This window comes from Solanum stenotomum, chromosome 7 (assembly GCF_019186545.1).
Source record: "Solanum stenotomum isolate F172 chromosome 7, ASM1918654v1, whole genome shotgun sequence".
In the NCBI taxonomy this organism is placed as follows: Eukaryota; Viridiplantae; Streptophyta; class Magnoliopsida; order Solanales; family Solanaceae; genus Solanum; species Solanum stenotomum.
In genome coordinates, this window is record NC_064288.1 from 56,970,940 (window position 1) to 56,976,939 (window position 6,000).

Sequence of the window (6,000 nt, forward strand, 5' to 3'; positions counted from 1 at the left end):
TGTTCTTCTAAGCCCTTACCACAAATTACAACAATGTTCTTATGACTTCTAAACAAAGTGAACTTTGCTTATAATTATATATATATTTAATACGATCCAGTTTTGAGTTGAAATTAATCCCACGTCACGAGTTTGAATTCTAGATACAATATTTAAGTAAAGAAAGGTAAGAAAAAATCATTATCTACTTAATTTTGAACTTGTATATCATTCGCACTCGAATTCTTTTCAATTATTATAATAAAATAATTAATAGCATTCAACAACTATAACCATTAGTCAAATCCACTTGTCAGCCTACTTTTAGTAAATACCATACGATTTATCGAACATACTTCTTCTGTACGCTTTATTTGTCATGCTACGTTTTATAAAAGTCAATTTCACTAATTTTTAAAGTTAAATTAGATTACATTAATTTGATATTTTAAATAAAAAAATTTAGATATTCAAAAACTATACGAAATGTACTATAAATTGTAATTTTTTTGCATATCAATATAATGAAAAAATACATCATAAAATGTTAGTAAAAGTTTTTATAGTTTAACTCTAAAAAAAAGAAACTATGACAATGAAAAGTCGACGAAAATAGTATGATTTAGGTACCACACACCTTAATCACTTTCTGAATTAAGTAGTCATAGAATGTTATGGTGTTTTAAAGCGTGGAGGAGTCTCATGTCGGTAGTTTAAGCCTTAAGGGAAAGAATCTTAAATAATCCTCTCAACACACCTCCTTACGTGTCTTTTCATGGGTCAAACATGTGAAAAAAATTTTTATATGAATGACAGTGAGATTTCATCCCTGAATTTCTGTCTGCTCTAATATCATATTGAAATGTGTTAAATTTTTAGATAAGATGATTTCACACTTCAACGAGTTTCAATCCTTAGATTTTCAAAACTATTTTGATTGTTTAGTTATTAATTTTATTTTTTTTCCTAGGATTTGTTCCAAGAAGTTTATGAGATAAGATTCCATTGAATGACAATGAGAATAACGCTTGATTTGAACTAACAAAAATGTTAGTTGGATGAAGCATATTATCACTTTAGATAGGGTATAAACCTGAATAGTGAAGCCTTCATTTTATCGGAAAATAATATTGTATATATAAGTCAAATGATATACGAAGTGATTAAATAACATAAAACAAAGTGTTGTAGCCCAGTAATTTTAGATGCCCTGAAAGTGCCCTCAGTGCTCATGTGTTTGAATCTCATTAGCAACAATTTTTTTTCCCTATTTTTTGGACATCCTTCGTGAAATTCTTTACTCAGCTACTATAAATATCCATTACGTAGATAAGTTAACCTAATAAAACATTTCATCTTCTTTAATTATACATATCAATTTCAGTATTCTTTTTATGTTTCAAATGTTTTCTTATATCACGATATATTTCAATGTAGCTAGTTTGGCAAAATACATATTGTACGAACATTAATCAACGTTGACCTTAAACTTATCTCTGTCAATCTCACCGTCCACTAGATGTGAATGTACTTATATGACAAATAATATTTATTTGCGTGATCAATATTTATATTAAATTAGTTAATAAATACAAAATATTTTATTATGCCCATTTAATAATTATTAACTACTATATTTAAGTGATGTATTTTATTTTTAAATTTACAATTGTTAAAGGTATTTTTTAAATTTAATTTTATAAATATCAAATATAAATAATTGTTTGTTGGCTCAGTAAGGAGATGTAGGAGAATTATTAATTGACATCGAGTATCATGAATATGCGTTCACAACTAGAAATTATTGATTTTGTAGCTAGCTAGTAAGGTCTTCTTTGGACGATAACCAGATGTGAAAAAGTTTGAAATTTTTATAGCTAATTAATCTTCACAATCAATATTTAAAAATAATTAGTGAATTTAATTTATAAATTCACACAAATTCGTTAATTACACCGTAAATTCGTTATTGGCTAGATACGTGGATGGAATATAATAATATTTAGATGTGATATCGATATAATATAAGTAAACTATTAAGGGATATATCACTTCTTAAGAGAGAACCAAATTCTTGCACTCATGAATCACATTCTATTGACTTTTGTACAATGGATTATGGATGAAGATTGTATTAGCCACCTTTGTGGTGGGAATTCACAGTCCTCAACTTTGACTCTTAATTAACCTTATTCACTCTTAATTTTATATTTGAATTTACACCAAACATTAGTTAATTTAATAGGTAATTTCTCTTAATTGGAGAATAAAAAAACTTGTCAGGGAGGACTGGGTGATCTTTTGAATAATGAACTCATTAAAATAGGACTTTGACGCATTCGTGAAGCTAAGCCAAAGAAGAGCAAAAGAAAGGATGGATACTTGTGGGATGGGGGAATTAGACATTCGAATTACGAGTTTCAATAAAACATTTGAACACATTATAAAATGATCAGATCATCCTATTAGATATTTTCAATTTAAATTTGAGTTTATTTTTTTTTTGCACGTGTTCTCAAATAATGATTACTGAACTTATAAATTAATTTAAAATATGTCACTTTTTAAATTATATGAACTGACTTAAATAAGTCGCAAAACCCTAAGCATGTCTCAATTAAGGATGATGGGTATAATTAAAGGAGATGATGTCTTTTAAGTGGTCAAGTTATCTAAGTGATAAACATTTGAGATTACACACAATTTTTTTTACAAGATTTGAACATAAATTATCTAATATGAATACTTTATCTTATGTTCAGACACTTAATTTAGAATAAAAGATAAATTGAATTTATAAATAAAAGTTGCTAGTAAATTTTTAAAAAATTATCCATCGTCCCTACCTACCGACATAATTTGTAAGGTTGTTATTTGATCCGTTGAGAGCACAATTTGGCCATTTATGAGAGTACTAAATATGAAATAAAAATAATGCATACATGACATTTGTTTTTTAAATTATATTTTTGATAAAAAAAAATATTATTTACTAGTAACAACATAATGGAGCATATAAATTTATCCAAAATCTAATTCAGAATCTATTATAGTACTTGTGAGTACATGAGGTTTTCGTCTTAAAGGATTTCAACTCATCACTTTTATTCTTTAATTTAACTATTTGCGATTTTAAGATATTCTTTTACTATTATATATAAATATGTATTTGAAGACTATTACAAAGGATCTTAGGCAATTAATTGATGATATTACGGAGAAAAAAACTTACTAATGAAGGATTTATATTCTTATCAAGAAATATTTTATTTTTAGATTTCGAATCAGAAATTTTTAATCTTATTAAGAAAATCTTTATCATTTTATGACACATAATATTATATTAGTAAAGTGTTTTTATGAAACCTCAATCCTTCAAAAGTAATAATCTACTCCATTAAGACCACACGAGTTCTTGTCTTATGCAAGCTAAACTACTAAATTAATTAATTAATTATTTCTTCACTTAGCATTGACCTTCAGATATCTTATTTTAATATATACTAGCACCATATAAAACAATAATTAATCAAGATTCTGGTTTTTTAAGAAAATCTTAAGCTATAAATTTGAGCAGTAACAAACAAACGTGAATATTTTTTCTTCTTCACAAAATAGATATTTAGTTCACCTTATTTAAATGTGAAGTAATTAATTAGCTTCTCTTTTTTTCTTTTTTCTTTTTTTGGTAACAAGTGTAATTAATTAGCTAGTGGTGTCTTTTGAAAAGCAAATCTAATCTATTGATTTAAGCTACTACACTATTATATGTAGCTGCTACGACCAGTAATAAGTAGACAAATTCAAGAAGTGGCTATTTATTCTTGATTAATTAAATGTTAGTTTTGATCTACTTGGTGTATAAGATTGATTAATAGCGTTAATTCATTATTATCGGCGGATTAAGAATTTAAAATTTATGATCTCTAATATTTTCAAATTAATTAATATGCAATAATAACTGAGTTTATAATCAAATATTTAGTGAATATTTTCATTTGTTCTAATTTATATGACATTTTTTTCTTTTTAGTTCATTCAAAAAAGAATATCACATTTCCTTATTTAACAACTATTTAATAGCATCATTCCATTTTACCTTTGTTGGGTTTCACTTAACATTCTATTGTGAAGAAAAGTCAATTATAAATAAGCATCAAGATGAATTTAATAAAATCAATTTAATAAACATAACAAAAAATTTCCTTATTTCATATATTTTGTGTTAATCAACTAATGTCACATAAACTAAAACAGAGAGAATACATAATTTAAACAAATCCTATTAAATTCTTATGAAATCATAAATTCGAAATAAGAATTCTGAATCTGCTGCTATCCATCATCTTCTTCTTCCTCCTACCATAACGGATAATTAAAAAAAGAGACATAACCTTGATGATGTGATTATTAAACACACATTAATTATGTACATTTAGACGACAAAGAAGAAATATGATTCAATGAAATTATATCATCAATTATTATATGAAAATCTTTGACAATATATCTCAAGCAGCCAACCCATAATTGTACTCTTTGTCAATATATGTAAACCTACTTGCATATGAATACTGTCCATATAGAGGCATGTTTCACTTTATTAAAAAGGATAAGTCAAACATATCCATGCAGGTCCACTTTATACAACTATAATATATTAATTATTTCTTAGATAAAATTAATTATCATTGTGAGATTTTGTTGACACACCCTAATTCTAACAATCTAGATTGAGTGACGTTACTCAGATTCACATGCCAATTTTTGAGATTCACTATGTGTCAGACACAATTGATTTTTGAAACTCAAAGTTAGCTTCTTCTTGGATGGGTGCATCTTCAATCTACCTTTTGACATAAGTAAAAGTAAAATTGAGTCATATTTATACCTGTTGTTGGACGAGCTTAGCCTAAAATTATCTTTAATACAGTGTGATGCAGTTCCTCTAATCGTTTAAGAGTACTACACCTATAATTTATATGTAATTTCATTATTTTTTCAATTCATTACGAAATTTTGTTCAAACATCCCACATATATTGCTAAAAATACTATCTTCACAATGTGTTCTTCACCTTGTACGATTACTATAAGTCTATATATAAACAATTTCTACACCTAATTAAACATGTGAAAAATAATCTTGAAGCTTGTTTTGTCAAAGTAAAGAATTTAATTCCCATTATTACTTAATTAATTACGTCAACCAAATGAAAGATGGATTGCTACAACTCAACTAATATTGATTTTTTAGTTCCTCTGAATTTGGGGATTAAATATGTGAAAATACATGTAGACTGATAACTTATCTCTAGTAATTTGGTCATAATAGTTATAGGCTACATCAAGTTTCAACAATGTCACCATCAAAGGATGTGGTGCAGTGGATCGACTGCTCCTTCCTTAATCAGAGAGTTTAATTTCGAGTCTTGAATATGAAAAAATCCTTGATAGAAAAGCATTTTTCTTCGAATAAGACTCTACATAGGATGAATTTGAATTAATCAGGCTCCAATACAGATAAAAAACAAGTAAGCTTGAACAATGTCTATCATGACAATTTTTTTGTGAAATGAATTCCTAAAAGGAGAATCTAATTGATCGACAACAATATGGATGCTATTCCTACTATATTATAGGCTAATGATACTACTTTAATTTAGTGGAAATGAACTGTTTCCTTTTCTTAAAACTTTTAATTTGCTTAATCTCAATTATTGACAAGAAATTTTATTTTTTTACTTCAACGATATATTCTTTTCGCATAACAAGAGTCTGGAAGCAACAATAAAGTTATCTCTTAATAACTTATACATCACAAGTTTGAGCAGTAAAATCAACCACCATTATATGATAGTCTGACTATCTCTTATCATTAGAGGGCGGACTTTCTCGAACCCTACTAACACGAAATATTTTGTGCACCTGACGGTTCTTTTTGTTATATTCTTTTGGGCTCTTCTACTCTCAAAAGTCTACAGGGGATTTCTCTTCTCTATATAAGAAGAATAAAAGCTGC